We start from the raw sequence: 23,260 nt of genomic DNA on the forward strand, positions 1-23,260 counted from the left end.
ATTTCAAGGCTCAGACCTATACCTGAGAAGCTGCATGGAAGTAGCAACCAGTATAATATCCATACTGTGCCACCCGCTGGGTTGATTGTAAGCAGGAAGTCAGATGGGTAGGGACTGGCTGACAGCAGACTGAGGTTGGTGAGATGGTGCCCCATTCACCCTAATGAACCAACCTCCACTATTGTAAGCCAAGGCTAAGCACATTTGATGGAGGGGCAAACCATGCATTATGCTAATTGAATCATTTGCAGCATTCATTGGAAAGTTAGGATATAATTTTAACCATTTCCCTCGAGACCACAATGCACAGGGAGGGGAGACTTGAATCTTCCCTTGCTGGCCAGTTAGGAACTTCTCCTGCATGCAAAGACAGGCTCCAGTGGATTGAACAGATTAGACCAATAGTGGGTCCAATGGTCAAGAAGGCAGTTTCTGCCCATGCTTTTGAGGGAAGTGAGGAGCAGATGGGGCTCAACCTGGGAAGGTAGTTGAAGGAAAACTTTGATCTTAAACCTCTGCTTCCTTGTGGGATATCTTATGGGAGAAGAAAAGACTAAGGAGTAAACCCTACACAAATCCAGAGTGGAGCCCCTAAGATGGTTGGATGGTGCCTTGTATGCTTCCTTACAGCAGCTCCTGCAGCCAAGCTGGTGCCAAACATATTGCTCTGCTTTCCTTTGGACCACATCAGTGAGGCAGACAGAGGAGTCTTGTCATCCAGGCATCCCAAGACCTCAATACACACTGCCCAGGCTTGCACCCCAGGGAGGTCACTTTGGTGCTGCTAGCACAGCAGAGTAACTTCACCCCCAGAGGTGCACTCTATTGTCTCTCAAGACAGACAGATGCCAACAACAACAAAGTCTGTCATTCACTGATCAGAAAATAAGGGTGCTTTGTTGTTCTTCCTGAATGAGCATATGCAGAGGAGGCAACACAATCAGAAGAATACAAGCAGATTCCCCCATCTGCATTCTTACACAACCCTATAATTCTGTGGTGGTGAACCTTTTTCAAGCCTTAGAAAGCTGTCACATAAATAGGGGAAACAACTGGCCATAGGGAAAAAAGCCCGCTATCCAGTCAAATGGCAGATTTAAGAGTGAGTCTATTTGATGGATTCTGTCCTAGATTTTGAGGTTATGCTTTGTCAAATATATTGCTGGCACCCATAAGCTTCGCAGTATTCAGCTATGGCGATCCTGATGAGCAAAGCCATCAGCAGACATTCACTCCAATATTCTGTAATAGAATTTTGGGCTAGTTTGAAAATTATTATTTTTTAAAGATTTTTTATTGGTTTTTACAATTTAATATTCAACACATTCATCTTACAATATAAAAAAATCCAAATCCCCACCCCCCACCCCGTGACTTCCCTCAGCTTCCCCTTCTGGTTCTTTAAATACTTGCTACTTCTGCTTAAGGGACACAGGTGGCGCTGTGGGTTAAAGCCTCAGCGCCTAGGACTTGCCGATCGAAAGGTCGGCGGTTCGAATCCCTGCTGCGGGGTGCGCTCCCGCTGCTCGGTCCCAGCGCCTGCCAACCTAGCAGTTTGAAAGCACCTCCGGGTGCAAGTAGATAAATAGGGACCGCTTACCAGCGGGAAGGTAGACGGCGTTTCCGTGTGCAGCTCTGGCTCGCCAGAGCAGCGATGTCACGCTGGCCATGTGACCCGGAAGTGTCTCCGGACAGCGCTGGCCCCTGGCCTCTTAAGTGAGATGGGCGCACAACCCCAGAGTCTGTCAAGACTGGCCCGTACGGGCAGGGGTACCTTTACCTTTACTTCTGCTTAATTTGTTTTTCCTTAATTTTGTAATCTTTTAACTAAATGCTCTTATATTCTTATCATTTTATACCATGTTTTCTTACAAATTACATCTTACACTTGATTCATTTCCAAATTATTGTTTCTTAACCTTTACATTTGCTTTCTTAGTTGTATGTGTTTACTCAAACCCTGCTAGTGAGTCCATTTCTTTACAATGTTTCTGTAAATACAGCATGAACGGTTCCCAATCTTTTTAAAAGTCTCTATTGTCATTGTCTCTGAGTCATCCGGTAAGTTTCGCCATTTCTGCGTATTCCATAAGTTTAAACTTGCCATTCTTCTTTCATTGGCATCTTGGCATCTTTCCATTTTTGGGCTAGTAGAATCCTAGCTGGGCTAGTTTGAAAATTATAATGTTAACTGATGACCAGTCTCATCATCTGCACCATTAAAGGAGCATAATTTTTAATGGGAGTTGAATTGAGCCAGGAAATATAATCAGGAAAAAATAATGATGCCTTGGAGGTTGAAGAAGAATTTTCAACTTTTTGATGATGTGTCACTTCCTAGAGGAAGGGCGACTTGAGATGTATAAATAAGGTCCGCCATCCCGCAGAACTTCATCCAATCCACTTGGGTTCATCGTTACCGGCTGCTTCTGCTAACTAAGGTAGGAATTATTCCATTGATGTTCAACTTTGGGTGGACTTCTCATTGGTTATTTACTGATTGCATGGAAGGCTATTACCCTCGTACCCTCCTTGCAGGCTCTGACTGCCATGGGGAACCTTTATGATAAGTCTAGATGGAGCTTTGGTCTGATCTAGCAGGACTCTTCCTGTGTTCTAATGAAGGAGGGTGGGGTTAGGGAGGTGAGAGATTAAACCTTGCAAACCTCCCTCTCTCTGGTTGAAGAGCCATAGCTCACTGGAAAAGCACCAGCTTTGCATGCAGAAGGATCCAGGTTCAATTCACAACATCTCCAGAAAGTATTGGGGATTCCCTTCTGCCAGAAACCCCAGAGAGACACTACCAGCCAGTAACGTAGACAGTACTGAGCTAGATGGATCAATGGTCCGACTCAAAATGTGGTAACTTCATATGTTCCTAGGAGACCAAAGTGTGTATGTGTTGGGGGGAGAGGGGTGTGTGGATTCCACCCTCTTCCTTCTCCTCCAAACCCACTTGATCCCAATCTCCCCATTTGGTCCCGGAGACTTTTCCCAGCCACACCCCATCTTCCCACCACACTCCTCACCAGTCCTATTTTGAATCCTTCTTGAGTGTTTTTACCTGGCTGGAATGTGTCCTTGAACTCTGATCATGCCCCTTGTTTGCTTGGATGGAGGACAAAGTTGGAGTGTGTGAGTAGAAATTAACCTGCTGTACAAAGCTAAAATTCACATGTGTTGCTCCATCCACTTTTCCCTTTCGCCTACTGCCATATGGCCCCCATAAGGTTTCTCAGAAGGGAATGTGGCCCTTGAAATGAAAAAAAATAGTTCACCATCCCTGGACCAGAAGAATACCCATTTTGAACCAGCAAGTGTCTCTTTTTTGTTTCTTATGGTAACCATACCTAACTAAGGTGATTTGATTTATCTTCCAGCTTTTCATTCGCTCAACCAAGATGAGCTGTTGTGGCTGTTGTGGTGGCTGCTGCGGTGGCAGTGGAAGTGGGGCAACCATCATTTATTGCCCAATGCCCATGGCACCCCAGCCATGCTATGCGCCCCAGTGTATCCCTGTCCAAAGCTACTATCCTTCCATGCAATCTTGTTGCCAGTCTCTGCAATCCGCCTGTGCCCCTGCGAAGGCCTGCTGCCAGTCTCTGCAATCTGCCTATGCACCCGTGAAATCCAAGGGCAGTGCCATTCCCCTTCAGCAGAGCTTGGGTTCAGCCAAGATTTGTTAATGGAACATCTGTGGATATAAAACCCAGCCTCCAAGTTGCTCGCTTATCAGATGGATTTGGAGTATCATCAGCTGAAGACTTCCTGGAGTATCTCCTGCCTGCAACTGGCAAAGGCTATCAGCTCTCTCACCCTCCTTTCCTAAACATCTCTTCTTCTCTTTGCTGGAATCAGTACAATATTTAGCACAGCTGTTATTAAGAAACAGAAGCTTCGCTGCTGAATAGTCTTCTTGATATTTTCCCTTGATAGGTGAGCTAAATTGCTTTCATATTCCTCTCCTCTATAGCTTCCTTCTTGGGTGAGGTACCTAGAGTACAATAAAGCTTACATGCAATTTGCACAAGTTCCTGTTTGTTTTGGTGTTTTGTTGCAAATTACTTTGCTTGAAATGGTCTCACTTTCCTTCCAGATGAATTTCTGCTACTTGGGGGAATGGGTCTGGGTGGAGATAATTCTGGAGATAAAAGGCCCCTACAAACTAGTGTTTTATTACAGTGTATTCTACAACATGCTCTTGACATAACAGCATACACACAGTCTCTAATCTTGTGGATACAGTGGTACCTCAGGTTAAGTACTTAATTCGTTTTGGAGGTCCGTACTTAACCTGAAACTGTTCTTAACCTGAACCACCACTTTAGCTAATGGGGCCTGCTGCTGCTGCCGCACCGCCAGAGCATGATTTCTGTTCTCATCCTGAAGCAAAGTTCTTAACCCGAGGTAATATTTCTGGGTTAGCGGAGTCTGTAACCTGAAGCGTATGTAACCTGAAGCGTATGTAACCCGAGGTACCACTGTATTCTAAATGCATTGTGATTTACCAATGATAATCGTTTTTTAAAAAAATAACAATGGGTGCTGAGACACCCAATGACACCTAGAAGGCCTTGAATTGGGCCTGGAACTGAACTCACAGCAGAGCATCAATCATGGATTTATTCAGCTTTAGTTTCTTCTGTGATGCTTCCCCAATGCTGTACCTCATTATTGCTGCCTGGAAGGTCTACAGTGCAACAAAAGCAGGTCAGAAATAAACCAGAGTATCTGTGGCATAAAAAGTCTCAACAGCCAGTATGGTATAGTGGTTAGAGTGTCAGACTAGGACCTGAGAAAGACCAGGGTTCAAATCCCCAGTTGTCCGGGCATGATATTGGGCCAGTCACTACTTCTCAACTTGATCTACCTCTCATGGTTATGGTGGGGATTACACAAGGAATGGGAGAACTATGCACATTATCTTGAGCAATTTGGAGGCAGGGGGGGAACATAGGGTGTAAATGCAACAAATATGTAAAATAAATAAATGGATTCAGCTTCACATTTGTGTCTAGGAAAGAATAAGGATTCTATCTGAATAGTGCTTCTGTGATGGCTTGCATTTTCTGTGGGAGAAGAGCTAGAATTTCTAGTTGTCCAAATGATGTTCGTGTCCCTCAGGCCAGCTGGCTAATGGGCTCTTAATTTCCTCAAGCAATTACAACAATCAAAGGGGTGATCTAATTGGCTGAGGGTGTTCCTTGAACCCATTGGTCACAAATAAAATTAAAAAGAATTCTCCACCAAGAATCAGGGAAGGCCTACAGGAAGGGTGGGGATGCTCTAATCCTTCCCATGTTGCTAGACTGAAAATCCCATCATTCCTGATCACTGGGGCTAGGTTGGGAGAGCTGAGAGGGGAGAAAGAAAGGCATGACTGGGCCCGGAGGCTGCCTCCTCTCAGCACATGTTTGGCCACCCTAAGGCTTGCTTGGAAGGGTAGAGAATTTAGGATGGTGTAGCCACCTGGGAAGAGCCATAGCTCAGTGGCAGAGCACTGGCTTTGCATGCAGTAAGTCCCAGATTCAATCCCTGACATCTCCATGTGGGACTGGGAACGGTCCACTGCCTAAAACCCTGGAGAACAGTGTGGACAATACTGAGCTAGATGCATCAAGGACCTGACTCAGAATAAGGCAGCTTCCTACATCCCTGAGTTGTCTGGGATTGGAGGATGTTGGAATCTAGCAACATCTTAAGGGCTGCAAGTTCCCCATCAAAGACCAAAAAGGCCAATTGAAACATTTGTGAAAGTGTCTACCTTTAGTAGGGATGGAAAAATCTGTCAATTTCACTTCTCTCACCCCCCCCCCCCACATTTTTGCAACCTTAATTTCAGCTCCCCACATTTCTGCCGTAACTTGCTGCTTTTATGTTAAAAACATCTCGTGGAAATTCACCAGCATATTCAGCATATTAATGTAAATTCCTCATAATAAGCACATTCTGTATGCAGTTTGGACTGGTCCACTCACCCGGGATCCGATGTGGGAAGTCCCAGGGCCTGTTTCCGAGACAGCAAAGGAAGCTTCTTGTCCTGCCTGCTCACCTAATCAGCGAATCACGAGTGGGCATGGGCCACTGGGGGCTGGCTTGGCCCACCCCTCCTGTATATAACATAGGCCTCTGCTTTGCTCTGCAGCCACTTTTCATTGGATCTCCCCCTCCCACATGTTATATATTGCTGCTGCATGTCGTTCTCCTTGACCTTGTTATGGCATAGCCGACCAGCGTATTCAGGGCCAGGTTGGCATTTTCCCAGTTGGCAAATTGGCTCCATTCCTCTGGTTTCCTCCATCCTCATAGCAATTGTTGCAACGTCAGCAGTTTAGGCATTGGATAGGCATCGTCTTGGTCAGAAGGTAGGTTGTAGCCTCATTTTTTTCCTGTATTTTGACAGATGTGCATATTTTAAAAAGCCATTTCCTCTAATGCAATGCTTTTTGTATCTTATTTTCACCGATACATTCATTTTAATGCATGCTTTCCCTTGATATATGCATTTTTTGTAAATACTGTGGGGGTTTTTTGGGGGGGGAGAAGTGCACCACAAAATTCAGATACATGTGCATTTTGAAGGGTGGGTGTGTTTTGGTTCTAATATTGTTTTGGAAGGTGTGAATTTGATAGATTCGACTTTAAATGCAAACTGGGTTAGATTTTTCTCCCACCCCTAACCACTGGGCAAAGGAGGTATAACCAATGTGATTGCAGACAGCAGAGAGCCAGTGTGGTGTAGTGGTTAAGAGCGGTGGACTCGTAATCTGGTGAACCGGGTTCGCTTCCCCGCTCCTCCACATGCAGCTGCTGGGTGACCTTGGGCTAGTCACACTTCTCTGAAGTCTCTCAGCCCCACTCACCTCACAGAGTGTTTGTTGTGGTGGAAGAAGGGAAAGGAGAATGTTAGCTACTTTGAGACTCCTTCTGGTAGTGATAAAGTGGGATATCAAATCCAAACACCTCCTCCTCCTCCTCTTCCTCTTCCTCATTTACCAAATGGTGTTTTGCCCCACTATTCAGATATACTCACTTCATCCATTCTTCTGCATTCTCCTGATCAGTGTTGCTGGAAATCCTATCCCTACACATTATCCAAATTAGATTTGTATTATTAGTTGGGCACAGGATAACAAATCAAAGATGTTTAGAAATTCTGGCCACATCTGCACCATACATTTAAAACAGTAGCATAGCACTTCAAACAGACACGGCTTCCCCCAAGAATCCTGGGAACTGTTAAGGGTGCTGAGAGTTGTCAAGAGACTTTCCCATCCTTCTCAACAGAGCTGAATTTCCAGAGTTCTTTAACCATAGACCCCTCTTCATGAGGATCTCTGAAAGGGATTCAGATTGGTGGATCCGTGGGAGTTATAATCTTTATGAGAGGTCTATTGGGCGGTATTGGTGACAGAGGGGCGAGGCATTGTGAACCATTAAATGGCCAGATATAACCTATGAGCTGCAGAGTTACCCTCACCCCATGTTGCTGCTAGGGCTACCAGGAGTTGCAGTCAAACAACCATTAGAGTACCACAGGCTTCCCATCCCTCAGTGGCGTAGCGTGGGTTGTCAGCACCCGGGGCAAGGTAAGTAATTTGCGCCCCCTAACCCGTGGATTTGCGCCCCCTAACCCTAACCCCCAGATGTTGCGCCCGGTGTGGCCGGACCCCCCTGCACCCCCATGCTACGCCACTGCCATCCCTGTCTCAGATGTACACCAGGGATGGGCAATATATGGTCCTCCCAAATGCTTCTAGGCTCTAGTTCCCATTATCCTTGACCATTGGACCTGGAGGTTGAATCCTGACAAGTCAGAAGTACTGTTTTGGGGGGACAGAAGGTGGGCAGGTGTGGAGGACTCCCTGGTCCTGAATGGGGTAACTGTTCCCCTGAAGGACCAGGTGCGCAGCCTGCGAGTCTTTCTGGACTCACAGCTGTCCATGGAGGTGCAGGTCAATTCTGTGTCCAGGGCAGCTGTCTACCAGCTCCATCTGGTACGCAAGCCAAGACCCTACCTGCCCGCAGACTGTCTTGCCAGAGTGGTACATACTCTTGTTATCTCCCGCTTGGACTACTGCAATGCACTCTATGTGGGGCTACCTTTGAAGGTGACCCGGAAACTACAACTAATCCAGAATGTGGCAGTTAGACTGGTGATTGGGAGTGGCCACTGAGACCACATAACACCAGTCTTGAAAGACCTACATTGGCTCCCAGGACGTTTCCAAGCACAATTCAAAGTGTTGGTGCTGACCTTTAAAGCCCTAAATGGCCTCAGTCCAGTATACCTGAAGGAGTGTCTCCACCCCCATCATTCTGCCCAGACACTGAGGGTCCAGCACAGAGGGCCTTCTGGCGGTTCCCTCACTACAAGAAGTGTGGTTGCAGGGAACCAGGCATAGGGCCTTCTTGGTAGTGGCGCCCACCCTGTGGAACGCCCTCCCACCAGATGTCAAAGGAAAAAACAACTACCAGACTTTTAAAAGACATCTGAAGGCAGCTCTATTTAGGGAAGCTTTTAATATCTGAAGGACTATTGTGTTTTAATAATTCGTTGGAAGCTGCCCAGAGTGGCTACTACTACTGGAGGCTGATGGGAGTTGGAGTCTGACAACATGTGGAGGACTGCAGATTTCCCCATCTTTCACAGAGGTGGGATTCCTAGAGTTCCCTGAGAAGATTGATTGTTCAACCACTCTGAGAGGGTAATCGGAGCTAGAGTCAGTGTAATACAATACTGAGCCAGGCAGACCAATGAGCTGATTCAGTAGAAGGTGGCTTCCTTCAGTGATGCCTAATTAGCTGGATTTGCACAGTGCATTGGCCATACCAGTTAAACACAGAGAGACACAGAGAGAGAGCATTTCACCACAAACCAAACCACATCAGCTAAATCAGCTCATTATCCATTCAGCTATCATTTCAATGATAGCATTATTAACATTCACATCCATATTTTTACTATAATTATTGGTATTATTTCTGGCATTCCTGTTGATCTAATTGTTGTATTTATTAGATTTATGTTCTGCCCTTCTTCCCAAAGGAGCCGCTTGTGGTATTTCAATGGCTGCAAAATCCAGAAGTCAACTTCAGACTTGATGACAAATGAGAAATTTAAAATTTGTGAATCACATGGTTTTTGTTATTTTTCGTTTTAACAGAAGTTGTTAAAACCTGGAGTTTTGAATTGAAGTCTTTGAACTTATGGTGTTGGGGTGCTGCAGTGCTTCAAATGGTAGTTTATTCAGCCTTTGGTATGAACCGGTTCTGGGGAATACATGTCATGGTGTTTATAATGCATGGGTGCTGAAGGGTAAGGTTGAACAGGGTAATTCTGCCTTGCTGGAGAAGGTCCAGAATGCTCCAACTCATGGTGGCCACGACGTGGTTTGCAGCAGCAGCAGCAGCCACCACCCCTATGATGGTCTCTGGGCTGCTTTGGCACACACGCTGCATGTCTACGAGTTTCATGCCATGTTCTTTCGTCATGCTTCCTCATACCACTTCCACAACAGCCCATCTTTCCTGCAGCTGCGGTGATGCTGAAAAGGGATTAAAAGCATTTGAGAAAGGAGCAGTTATGACACTCAATATCTCCCACATGACTCTTTCCTGTCTCTGCAGAAGTTGTCATAAATTTCAAAACTGGCAAACAGAGGCTGGCTGGCCACTTTTGAGGGACCTTCCAACTCATGAGTAATGTAGATGCCTATCTGAATGCTTGAGCTATTCCAGGTGGGTTTGCCACCCACAGCCTCACACATCTCCACTGGAGGTCAGTCTTTTCCACCTACAGGCTTGAGATGTGGAAGGCTAATTGCAGCTTCCTCCTCCTCTGCCCTGTCTTGCTACTTCAGAGGTGAGGAATGGAGGTGCCTCACCTCCTCAGCCACCTCCTACTAATGACCATATCCGACATAGCCAACATAGTGCCCTTCAGAAGTTGTTACAGACTATCAACTCCCATCAGCCCCAGCCAGAATGGCCAAAGATCAAGAATGGTGTGAGCTATAGTCCAATGACATCTGGAGTGCACCACAGTAGGTACTTCTGAGCTAGATGCAGGTAGTATGAATAGGCAAGCCAGAGTCTCCCAGCCACTCAAGCCATCTTACAGAGCTTCTCGGGAGTTTAAAAGCCACTCATTCTTTTACAGAAATGTCATTTTGAAACAACAACAGCCATTGTTTCCTGATACAGTAACACACCGAAGCAAGTTCAGAAATGAACCTAGTGTTCCCAGTTGAAATCTTACACCTATTACTTTGAGCATTTAGCATGGTGGTCTCTCAAAACCAAACCAAGCCCCTTGGCTTTTCAGACTTTTCACTTTTCAGAGAACCAGTGTGGTGTAGTGGTTAAGAGCGGTAGACTCATAATCTGGTGAACTGGGTTTGATTCCCCGCTCCTCCACATGCAGCTGCTGGGTGACCTTGGGCCAGTCACACTTCTTTGAAGTCTCTCAGCTCCACTCACCCCACAGAGTGTTTCTTGTGGGGGAGGAAGGGAAAGGAGAATGTTAGCTGCTTTGAGACTCCTTAGGGTAGTGATAAAGCGGGATTCCAAATCCAAACTACTGTCTGGATATAAGCCCAAACACAAATTTGCATTCATGACTGACAGATGGAATTCAGCGCTTCCCTTTTTCCCCCAACAGAAGGTGCTATTCCACTAGAACACAGTCAGTGCTATTTTCTAGAAAGAGAGGTACCGGAGCTCACCATGAAAGCCTCCCTTGTTCTCTTATATTGACAATGGTGACCACCTAAGAGGTGCTAGAATTGAGTTCTGGCGAGTTTTGCCTTTAAAAAAGCCCTGGAACACACATTGGGGAAATCTATGTCCTTCCAGATGTTGCTGAACTCCAATTTCCCAACTCTCACCATCACTTATCAGGCAGGGATGGGGAACCAGTGGCCCTCCAGACATTACTGGATTACAGTTCCTGTCATCCTTCATCATTGGCCATGCTGGCTAGGGCTGATGAGAGCTGGAGTCCAACTACATCTGGAATGACAAAGGTTCCTTGCCCTAGTGAATGGTCAGAGATGTAGCCCAGCTGCATCTGCAAGGTACATCAGGTTCCCTATCTCTGCATCAAAAGAAGACTCCTACCAGAAACAGAGAACCTTTGGATCCAATCCAATGTACATTGGGTTGGATGCAAACGCATGCAAGCGCATGCACACACACACGGTAGGGGCTTACATCTTTGCTTGCCAGCACTATCTACTGCTCCATTTACACCTCACCCAAATCCCATTTCCTCACAGCTTCTCCAAGCCTCTCATCCCGCAACAGCAGCTTTGAGCCTCCCCCACCCCATATCTTCAAATATAACAAAATCCATTCATGCTCACCCTTGATAGCAGCTGTGCAGCAGAAGGCCAAAGTGCTCTGAGTGAATTATTTGGACCATAGGACAGACATCATTTTATACGGTGCCATGTCCCTCCCCCAGGACGTGAGGCATAGCCCCAAATTGGGAAAGACATCATGCGCCTTAACCCGAACCACAACAGTCTTTTCGTGCCTTCATCCAACATCTGATCTTGGGCTCATTATTTTAAATGGAATGGCAATTTAGACCTTGTTATGAACAAAGAGATTGTTTGTGCTACCTAGCACTGAGAATATTCATACTTTGTGCTACAGAATGCTAATGGTTTTGTTCGTTTGCGAGAAGATATGGAATAGAATATCCTGGAAGAAGGCATGGCTTGTTGGGACACTGCCAGGGAGACGGGGGCACTTGGCAGGACACCGGCCGGCAGCTGGGCTATCTCCGATACAGCATCAATCAGCTACACGAGCCTCAGAAATGTTCAGATGCTGTGCACACTCTTATCATCAGAGTGAATAAATTATCACAACGGAAGTGGCAGACAGAGACATGTGTAAGCATTATTTACAGGCATTTATTCAGCATAGTTCAGGAACAAAGGGAAAACATGTCTGCTTCCCTTTGTGTCCAGCAAAACTGCAGTAAAGCAAAAGCAATATACAAACGGAAGTTCCCAGCAGACTGTGCTGGAAGTAAACAGGCATGTGACACGCAACAGCCATGCCTGTTCCTTTTAAGGTGGAACGGAACTATATCCTAACATGGCTGTAGTACTTAACACTCCATCCTGCAGCATCTACAGCTGGAGGCAGAATGCCAGTTGCTGGAAATCACAATTTGGGAGAGTTGCTATTGACCTGCTATTGTTCCTGCTTGTGGACTTCCACAAGAGCACCTGGCTTGCTGCTGTGAGAACAAGGTAGTGAACTGCACAGTCCTATAGCCTAATTCAACAGGGATGCGAACATCACTTCTTGGGATTCACAAGTGGGAAGAGTTGCTGTCTTACATTCTGCTTGCAGTCTTCCCACTGGGACACTGGTTGACCACTGTAAGAACAGAATCCTAGCCTAGATAGGCCACCATTGGTCTGATCCAGCAGAACCCTGCTTGTGTTCCTATGCTGAAAGCCCTATTTGTCTCAGATAATGCATCATTTCAGGAGTGCTGCCCAGAAGGGTTGGATTTGGGCAGGGCCATTTTAAGCAAATCTAGTGCCGTGGTTCAAAGATCCCTCTGGCGCCCACCCCGGCAACTCCAAAACAATGGAGGGGGCTGTGGAAAATGTCCTCTGCCTCCCCCACTGTCCCAATCCCTGGCGTGGTGGTGGCAATCAAGCAGGAAAATGTGCTGGCGGACATGCTCTCCAGTGTTGGGGTGCCCGAGAAGGCAGCCCAGGAAGGCTGCACACCACCTTTCACCAGGAAACAGGAGGAGGACAACGACCGGGAGCAGGGCCGTCTTTAGCAGACACAGATGCTTGGGAGGCCTCTGCAGGGATCGCTCTCCTCATGTGGAGGCTTGGGAAGGAAGCTGCATGCCTGCCAGCCATATAGTTGATGGGGTGCAGCTGGCGGGCGTGCAGGGAAAGAGGAGGCTGCTGGCAAAGACACGCAGCTCCCCCACTTGCTAGGGCGCCCCTGAGGGGCTGGCACCCTGGTGCAATGAACCACTAACACCAATGGGAAAGACGGCTCTGGATTTGAGAGCAATCTCATCACATGTGGAGGTATGTGCCTATAGAGGTGCAGCCTCCCCAGCATTTTGGTAAGCTTCCTGGGTGTATCACCACCAATTTACATGGTGTTGGGTACTAACTATAGGTAAGTTTTAATACTACCTCCTTCTGCCCCATCTCTCCCCACCTTATACAGTGGTACCTTGGGTTACATACGCTTCAGGTTACATACGCTTTAGGTTACTTACTCCGCTAACCCAGAAATAGTGCTTCAGGTTAAGAACTTTGCTTCAGGATGAGAACAGAAATTGCAGCAGCAGGAGGCCCCATTAGCTAAAGTGGTGCTTCAGGTTAAGAACAGTTTCAGATTAAGTATGGACCTCTGGAACAAATTAAGTACTTAACCCGAGGTACCACTGTACAGTATACAACATCAGTGTCTCACATAGAATGTTAGTGAACTGAAGAAAAAAACTCTACAACCTGAAAATAGAAACAATGCATGTATGTTTAATAAAAACTATTTTGAAAAAAGAAATACGTTATTTGAAGAAGAAAATCGTTCATGGGTACAAATCACAAAAGGTCCCTGCTTCAATTTCTGGCATCTCCAGGTCAGGCAGGAAAGACCTCTGTCTAAAATCCTGGAGAGTCATTTCAATTTAGTGTTGACAAGACTGAACCAGAAGGATCAGTGGTCTGACTTGGAATAAGGCAACTTCCTGTGTTTGTTATTAATAAGAATGAAGTCATTGTCCTGTTCACAAGCCCAGCAAGCATTATATTGGAATTCAGGAATTTATCACATCATTCTACTACCAACTCACTTCTGGATCATGTTTGGATGAGTCCACATGTCTTCTAAAAATTTAGAGAAAAGCACCTGAACTTCTTAAGTAATTACACACACATGGTAAACACACACACACACCTGTTCTATTTTCTAATCTTACATAATGAGATAAATGGTGTGAGAAAAGAAACACGACAGAACAGCCGGTTTACCACAAAGGCACAAGCCAGGAATGGTTGGATTCTAAACATGGTCACCACATCATCACCCAGTCACGAGAGGTGGTTCCAAAACCAATGTGCCTCAAATTTGATCACCTCCAGTGCTAAACAAACATGATTGCTACCAATATCACCGTGGAATAAAACACACATAAAAAGGCAATGTAGGTTAGTTCAGTTGTAAAACTGTTTTTTTATGGTGCTCAGGGTGTCATTATGTAGGAATGGAAGCGGATTGAAAAAGTGTGAGTCAATGTGTTGAATGTTGTATCAAGGGAACACCAAATTACCAGGGCTGACATGAGGAATGAAAGGCCCATATACAGCAGAGTCTCTCATTATAGAGGATCTCCTGAGCTTTATAAAAAGGCCATGGGTCCCTCATACGTTCACCCTTGCATCGCCTCACAGAGCCTTGACTATCCACAGGGTAAGTCAGACCACACCAAGAAAGCTTTAGTCCAAGGATGGGGAGTCTTTTTGGACCCCAACTTCCCTTAGCCCCAGTCAGCATGCCCAGTGGTCAGGGATGATGGCATTTGGATGTTCCATAAATTCCCCACCCCTGTCCTATAAGCATGTCCCAATCAATCAGGGAACACGTTTAATGCACTTGCAGAGTTGGGGAACCCATGGCTCTCCAGAAAGTTTTTGGTATGCTAACAAAGCTGAGTTTCCTATGGGAACAACTGAAGTAAACTTTATTGGCATGGCCAATGGTGAGGGATAGCAGTGGCTGTCTGGAGAAATGAGGAAAGATGTTGAGAATCTCTGCAGTTTGCAGATTCTGGGCTTCCTGGACATGTGGCAGGATGTAAGACAGAGAAGGGAAGCTTGTGGCTTTTCAAAATATTGTCTGGGGGGTCCTTATAAAGGAGCTCCATAACAAGACCGAGCATCTATGTAGGATCTTCTCTCCCAAATTCTCCAAGTCCTGACTCTAAATTTCATCTCATAACATGCAAACATGTCTTCCAGTGAGGTTTAAACTGCTTGGAGAGGATCACAACAGAGTGGTTATAATCCAATGGTTGTCCAGAAATCCAAGTGGATTGTTTTGCCAGAGAAATAAGACAATGGCTTCTGAGTGTCAGAAAAAGCTCTTCCAGAAGGGAGAAGGTAGGGTTAACTTTCAGGTATGCTCAGAATGCTGGTGAATGGAAATCATTTTAAGACACTTCTTGAAAGTAGCATTGCAATTAATTTTCCGCACATCAAAGTGTTGCTGGTAATTATTCTAGCAGCTGTGAGTCATGTGCAGTTGTAACAATCCATGGGAGATGAGGATACCTTGGACTTCATGATTCAGGCATAAGGAAGCTTTTTCTCCCTTTCCCATAAAACTAGAAGTGCTTTCAGATTACCTGTTTATTGAGGAATATGATTTATTGAGTCATTGTATTTTTTAAAAAAATTAACACTATATATTATAGTTTGTTGATATTATTGTTGGCATTTGTTGACCTCTCTGGTCATGGGCTAGAAGATTTTTTTTATCAATCATCTCTCTCTCTTTCTCTCTCTCTTTCACCAAACTTGGCAGGTTGTGCCACCACCAATAGGTAGCCTTGCCTACTCCAGCATGACAAATAGCAAGAGTTTATGTGTGTCTTTCTTAATGGAGAGGGGAGAGCACATCACAGAACAGCTTAGCATGCCATTCTGTGAAGCACTCCTCCTCAATCAAGTGTTGCTGCGGCGAGGTTAAATGGAGGGAGGGAGACAATTCACACAGAGGTTTAGCAAGCCACTCTGGGAAGCGTCTCCTCCCTCCTTGAAAAGGGGCTGGGAGTTGAGGTGAGCTGGGAGAGGAGGGGCAGAGGCTTGGGGGAACTGTGGGTGGAAGGGGTGGGACAAGGTGTAATGGGAGGAGGGCTGGTGTCGGGGAAGGGACATTGGCAGAAATGTTGGCAGGTAGGAAGGGTTGGCAAGTGAAGAGAGCAAGGATAGCAGCTCCTAGTATGTGTGTATATAGATATATGGTGTAGAAATATATGGTATTGAGTTTATTTTTTTGCACTTACTAGTTCAACCTATCTTCAAGGTTTGCTGTGTCTATTGAGCACCCAGCCAGATTTGTTTGAAAGGAGTTTAGATGCCATTTTGGCTAGTGGCTGTTGGGACAAGGGATGATGGAGAAATTTGCTTCAGCTTGCATTGAAAAGTCAACTTACCAAATTTGCATTTTCAGAATTGATACATGAACTGAAGCACTGCCATACTTTGAAATTTGCACTTTTCTGAATTTTGTAATGCCATTCTCTATTCAAGTACAGTGGTACCTTGGTTTACATACGCTTCAGGTTACAGACTCCACTAAACCAGAAATAGTACCTCAGGTTAAGAACTTTGCTTCAGGATGAGAACAGAAATTGAGAACAGGCCCCATTAGGTAAAGTGGTGCTTCAGGTTAAGAACAGTTTCAGGTTCAGGACGGACCTCCGGAACGAATTAAGTACTTAACCCGAGGTACTACTGTAATGTGCACCAAAAAGGGGGCATATGCTGGGGGGAAGTGTTTCTATACCAGAGGTGCCAACTTGAATCAAATTTTTTTTTGGGGGGCAGGGATGCTCCACCTAGCATAATCAATCACATGATGTGGGGCAAGCATGTCATTTGAATGGCAATGCCCATCAACTTTGGGCCCCCCTGGCCCCTTCAAATATTTCATGGGGGGCCAAAAAACCCCTCAGCCCCCAGAAGTTGGATCCTATGTTCTACACATTTATAGATTAGTTTTTTTAAAAAACTTTATATGGGGAAAATTGCTTTGCAAAAATGTACCTATTAGGGGAAAATGCATTAAAAATGTGTACTTTAGCAGAAATTCGTACTAGAATGCTGATGAATTTTCAGGAGGATTTTTTTTAAAAAAAGAAAAGGAACATGGAGGTTAGCAAATTCACCCTAATAAAAAGTGTTTTGGTATGTTATTTTCTCCAATACATGCATTTTTATGTACACTGTAGTCTATGCATTTTTACGAACTGCACTGCAAAATTCAGGGATGTGCAAATTTCAAAGGGTCGTTGTCATTTGGTTTGCATATTGTTTCAGAAAATGCAGATTTGGCAGCTTTGCCTTTAAAGACAAACTGAAATCAATTTCTTTCCCATCCCTAAGTCAGCCACAAGTCCACCAGTTCCTTGTGGGGCAGAGGCATTGTAAAGTGTGAAGCGGAGGGAGGCATTGACCATGCAATAAATATGTTGGCCACTCTGTGAACAGGATGCTAGACTAAGTAGGACTCTGGCCTGATCCACCAGGGCTCTTAGATATACAGTGATCTATCATTTAATTACTTCTGTGGTTTGTGGAAGCAAAGCTATGCTGGGCTATCTTTTGGACCACTTGCCAATTTGTTTTCTATTCTTCCAGCCCCTCGCTGCTCATCTGGATACATAATGACCTGCTCTTCTGGGAGAGAGTCATACTTCAACTTGAATTCAGTATGGTACGACCCTGCAGGTTCTTGGCTGGATACCTGCCGCACGCCATTTTGCTATGGCAATAGCACTTGTTGCATGACTTGTTGTGACAAAGATCTGCCCATCAGAGGAGGCCACAATTACCGCTGCTATGGCAGCCGACGTCTCTGCACTGGTACAGCCACAGAGAAGGTCGTGCTGTGTCCGCAGGCCTTCGGGAGGCTGTCGGGATTATTGGGGCCGTCCTGCTGGAGAATGTCAAAATGGCGGGGGATTGGCTTGTGCCAAGAGCTGCCATGGAGGAGGATGCAGCACTGCAGGACCAGTCTGCGAAGAAGAATGCAACAGTAGGGAATAAGAAGAGACCTTCTGGATCAGGCTAAAGGCTCAACATAGTCCAACATGTCATGGAAGTCTACTCAATATTGATCCAGGGTAGATTCCAATGTGGAGTCAGCAAGGTAACAACTTAAACACGTTGCAAGATTCCCCCAAAATAGACCAGAGGCAATTAATATTTCATTCAGCAGAGCTGAAGGCAAATGTGCGTGATGGTCATAAATCCAATACATTCAGCATTGGCACTATCCATAAGAAATCCAATTGCAGCAGACTTTAACTTACAAACACTTATAACAAGTCTAAACCACTAAGCTTACTATGTACAGAACACCATGCCTGAAGGAAAAGACATAGAAAGAGTATGAAATCCAGGCTCCTTCTGGCCTTACTTTTATAGTCAGCATGACCCTGAAGAAGAGATAATAGAAAGAGAACCAGTTTAAGCAAGCTGTACTCAGCTTCTCTGAAGGAATAACCCAAACATCATGAACCTTCTCCTTGTTTCTATCACACAGAGAAGCTTCCAGAACCCTTTTGAATTAATTGGAATAGGAAAGATCTCTACACATCAGATCAATACTTTCTGCACTAAGAAATGAAAACCGACACACCTCATCCAGCATCGTGTTCTCACAGAGGAACTGTGCAAGAACTATGCGAACTCTGCAAGCACAATCTGAACGCAACAGTCCTCTCCCCACATGTGATTCCCAATTACTGGCTTCACATTCAGAAGCTCCTGGCTTCTGACAGTGGAACTAGAACATAGCCATTGTGTCTAGTAGGCACTTATAGCCTTATATGCCATGTGTTTATCCAATCTGCTTTAAAGCCAAGTTGGCGGCCATTACTATCTTTTGTGGGAATAAATTCCATAGTTTCACTGTGTACTGCACAGTTTGTTATTGTTTGTTAATTTTTGTGTGTTTATATTGTAAGCCACCCTGTGATCCTCAGACAAAGGGCAGTATAGAAATGTTGGCAGCATCAATAATAATCCATTCTTAATGGATGACTAATCCTGCTTAAAGATATCCAGCAAGGGAGAGTCCTCTATAGGCCATTGCTTGCATTGCCAAACTGCTGTGTCTGCCAATAGGTTTTCCTTAATGTTCAAATGGAATCTACCCTCCTGTCCATTGTGCCAATCAGACCTAGTCTCCGCCCTCTGGGGCAGTAGAAAATATATATTTGCCCTGTATTCACCATGTATTTCTATGGCTTGAAAAAGTTTCACTGCCACTGAAGCATAGGGGATGCCGAAGAGGAAACCCACTCTTCGGCATTGTTCTTTCCTGATCAGTGAATGGCAGACTGCATATAGGCAATGAAAGCAGTGCTGAGAGTGACATGCAAATGCTGTCGATGCCTCAGGGCAATTGCAAGCAGCGCAAAGTTATTACAAGCAACCAAAGGTTATAGGCAACTTGCTATACAGGCTGGAGCCTGCAACACTTGGTTATCAGATCTCTGGCCCAGTTTGCAGTGGTGCTGATTTTACCATACCTGGGTTCATGCTTGGCCCAGAAGGGAAATAGGACTCTATGTGAAAGGTATGATTCTGCACCCCAAGAGATTATATCAAATAAAAACGAGGCCCACTTAAATGCGGATGGGGAAGACTATGTATGTCACCTTGAGCTCCTTGCAGAAAAGGTGGGATATAAATGATACCTCGGGTTACAGAGGCTTCAGATCACAGACGCTTCAGGTTACAGACTCCACTAACCCAGAAATAGTACCTCGGGTTAAGAACTTTGCTTCAGGATGAGAAGAGAAATTGGGCTCCGGTGGCACGGCAGCAGCAGAAGGCCCCATTAGCTAAAGTGGTACCTCAGGTTCAGAACAGTTTTAGGTTAAGAATGGACCCCCAGAACGAATTAAGTTCTTAACCCGAGGTACCACTGTACTACTAATAATAATCACAATCACAATAATAAATTAAGAGAGAGGCCCACTCCAATTGTGTTTATGAATTGTTTTAAGCTGTTTTAATGCTGTATTTTATATAGCAGTAACCCACCCTAGGACTTTCTAGTTTTTACTAGGTAATAAATCAATCATCTCACCAGTATTATTTTTCTAGCATCTGAGAATGAAGTGTCGATTAGAGAAGATCGCTGGCAAACTTCCAGGAAACAGCATAAGTAAACGTCAGGGGAACAGGAGTTGCAAGCTGGGAAATTTAGCACTGCTGGCATTCACAAATGCAATACATTGTAGGGGTCGAGTCCATCTATTCTTCTTGAGTATACTGGAGGTACAAACAGTCACCCTGACTACATTATTTTACAGTATATTCCTTCTCACCATAGGCAAGTGGCAATATGCAATATTCTAAAGCTCCTGCCACCCTGGCAGTTCGAAAGCATGTCAAAGTGCAAGTAGATAAATAGGTACTGCTCTGGCGGGAAGGTAAACATTGTTTCCGTGCGCTGCTCTGGCTCGCCAGAAGCAGCTTAGTCATGCTGGCTACATGACCTAGAAGCTGTACGCCAGCTCCCTCGGCCAATAAAGTGAGATGAGCGCCGCAACCCCAGAGTTGGTCATGACTGGACCTAATGGCCAGGGGTCCCTTTACCTTTACTAAAGCCGCAGGGCTGTGGTGGACATACTTTGGAGATGCATGATGAGATGTGTGGCTAGATAGCACATCCTTCTTGCATGGTTAATGGCTCCCTCTCCTCCATACTATATAATGCTGCCCCCTCACTTTACATGGCACCCATGCATATGGATGGATTTTTAATTATTCTGAATGTAATGGATTGGTTTATATGTTTTCTAATATTCTTGGAAGCAACCTTGGCATTAAACAGAGCAACAACAAACAATGCACTGTGAAATGCTAAATTGCAGGGTTATTCTCCTTGAAATCCAACCACTTAAATACTTTAACATTTCCTAGAGCAGCAGTTCTCAACCTGTGGGTCCCCAGATGTTGTTGGACTACAACTCCCATCATCCCTGAGCTCTGGCCTTGCTAGTGATGATGGGAGTTGTAGTCCAACATCTGGGGACCCACAGGTTGAGAACCGCTGTCCTAGAGTCTTCATGTGATGACTGACCCATCTTCAGGGTACAACCAAGGTTAACAGGTCCAGGAGCTCAAATGAAAAGCCATTACACTTACACACACACACACACACTTTATTTTAAAAAGCAAGGGTCATTAGAGAAAGAGAATTTCAAAGGACAACACAACTCAGAAGCAAAGAAAACAACAAAACTGTCTTATCTGGCTAAAGACTAACAACACTTACACAAAATACTGGAAGTTGAGCAGGAAGGTGAACTTCAATCTGGTATCATGGCACGGAACTGCACCTTCACGATGAACATTTAAGGGGCTACTGGCCCAAGTCTCATAACCAGAGGCAGCCAATCAGGAAATACAGGTGGTTAAGCCTTTGAGAAAATGGGCATTCAGTCCTTCTATCATAAAGCAGCGAAAACCTGTTTGCACCACAAGTTCTTAATTAACGAATTTTCCTTAGAGCTGGCCTTGAGAGCCTAATAAAGAACACCTGCACTCAGATTCAATACGCTGGGATTTTTAGCAGCTTCTAACGCAATCTAACAAATTAGGCTGTGGGGGGAGAGAGACTGTTTCTCCACACTTAATTGGAATGTTCTCCCCATCTCTGAAAGTTGAGCTGGCCTGTTTCCCCTGTGGTGCAACAATTTGTGTTCACTGCATCTGTGATTGGGTTTAACGAGGCAAGGTAAATCTATTCATTTGTTTCCTTGCATTAGAAACTTCCAGACCAGGTAGTCTCTGAAAGCTGTTTGCAATCAAATAAGCATATGGCATTTTTAAACACACACACACACACACACAAGCATTTATAATCTCCTATTTTGCCTGCAAAATAGAAAAACTATTAAAGGCCAAGTGGCCTGCTGAACTCTACCGCATGATACCCAGCTGAATTCCCTATTGGGGGGAGAACAAGGAACTGGAGTCAAATTCATTTGCAGGGGCATTCCGAGGTGGGGGGGCGGTCTGCCCTGGGTGTCATTCCAAAGGGGGGGTGTGACAAAATGCCAACCCCCAATTGGTGGTACCCCTGGGGCATGCAGCGCACCCCCCGGATGTGTGCCAAGCCCCTGGGACATGTGCCAGGCCCCCAGCATGCGACCATGCTCCCCACTGGTGGTGCACCACGCCCTTCGGGACACACACCATGCCCCACCCCCCAGGACAAGTGCCGCTCCAGGTATCGGAGCAGGTTGCTTCGCCTCTGTCCATTGCAAGAAAGGTATCTGGGTGAATGGTTAAAGAAAGAAAAGAAAAATGAAATTGGGAAAAGAGGCTTACTGTAAACACTGAGAAGGCACCTCTGTGGCTGGTATCAACTGAATGGAGAGCACAGTGGTGGGGTAGGTTTATATACCACCTGCCAAGCCCTGTTCTGCTTCTGATATGTAGTCACGGCCAGCATCTTTACAAAGAAATGCTTCCACTTAATGCTTTCATCACTCACAGCAATTATCTTCTGAGTCACCTCTTCTGATGTTTATCTCATCTTGTATGTCATTTGTCCTCTGCATGTTAGTCCAAAACTAATTAAAGGGCGGTCCCCGCCTTTGACACTTTTAATAGCACTCTAAATGAATTTTCTGGAAATGGTAGCCTTGCACTGCAGAGCTTTCCGTCAATAGGGCATGGAAACAAGGGGCCCAGAGCAGCAAAGAGATAAAACAAAACAAAGGAGAATCATTCTAAAGCAGAATGAACCACCCTCAAAACAATTGCAAACATCTAAAAGCAGTTGCGGCTAAAATAATTTTAAGTGCAATTGCAATTAGAAACATGCTCCCATCCAGCAATCTTGAGGTTTGCCAGGAACAGCCCACAAAATGCCCGCTTAAACAGGAATATTTTAAAATTCTTCCTGAAAGGTAATAATCATGCAGTTTAGAGCAGCTTACTGGAGAGGGCATTCCACAACGAGAAGGACTATTTGATATGGCAATATAATTGGGGAAGATCCAAACACATTGCTGTATGATCGTATCAGCTTCATTGCTAATGAGAAAATTCCATTAGAATGAAGAAGCCGACTCTAAGTCTGTCTATTTGCTCCTCCCTCCCAGCCTGCTTTCCTTTTATGAGCCTGTCCAGATCCTGAGATCATAATCACAGACCCTTCTCTTTATGCTTAACCTCCAGGGAAGGTCCAGGAGTTGCCAATGGGAGAATGGGCCATCTTTGCAGAAGCACCCTAACTGCAGAATGCTCTCCCCAGGGAGACCCACCTGGTGCTACGCCTGTCATCAATTCAATGCCAGGTGAATACCCATTTGTATTTAATAAATAATAATAATTGTCACGGCCACCCAGGTCTGGTCCCAGCTCACAAGAGACCTCACTCCGTTGCAGCTTATTTACAGGAAAAGTTTATTGAAGATTTCTGCTTCTCATACAGTTCAGCATTGTGG

The 23,260-nt window shown here is 45.2% G+C and overlaps 4 long non-coding RNA genes across 4 annotated transcripts in view; 1 reads left to right on the forward strand and 3 right to left on the reverse strand.

The window, feature by feature from the left end:
• Positions 1 to 16,414, reverse strand: part of LOC309358801 — a 33,467-nt gene extending 17,053 nt beyond the window's left edge. The window contains exon 1 of the long non-coding RNA XR_014163615.1: positions 16,339 to 16,414. This is a non-coding gene — a long non-coding RNA (uncharacterized lncRNA). The remainder of the gene's footprint in view (positions 1 to 16,338) is intronic.
• LOC309358757 lies at positions 1,694 to 4,030 on the forward strand. Its single transcript, XR_014163561.1, has 2 exons — positions 1,694 to 2,441; positions 3,381 to 4,030. It is a non-coding gene; the product is annotated as an uncharacterized lncRNA (long non-coding RNA).
• Positions 9,127 to 11,660, reverse strand: LOC309358761. The gene is made up of 2 exons (XR_014163567.1): positions 11,367 to 11,660; positions 9,127 to 9,548 (listed from the first exon to the last, which is right to left on the reverse strand). It is a non-coding gene; the product is annotated as an uncharacterized lncRNA (long non-coding RNA).
• Positions 16,415 to 17,666: 1,252 nt separating the features above from the next.
• LOC309358797 lies at positions 17,667 to 22,358 on the reverse strand. Its single transcript, XR_014163610.1, has 3 exons — positions 22,137 to 22,358; positions 21,079 to 21,271; positions 17,667 to 17,800 (listed from the first exon to the last, which is right to left on the reverse strand). It is a non-coding gene; the product is annotated as an uncharacterized lncRNA (long non-coding RNA).
• Positions 22,359 to 23,260: the final 902 nt, after the last annotated feature.

This window comes from Podarcis melisellensis (genome assembly GCF_964234715.1).
Source record: "Podarcis melisellensis genome assembly, chromosome: 16".
Lineage (NCBI taxonomy): Eukaryota > Metazoa > Chordata > Lepidosauria > Squamata > Lacertidae > Podarcis > Podarcis melisellensis.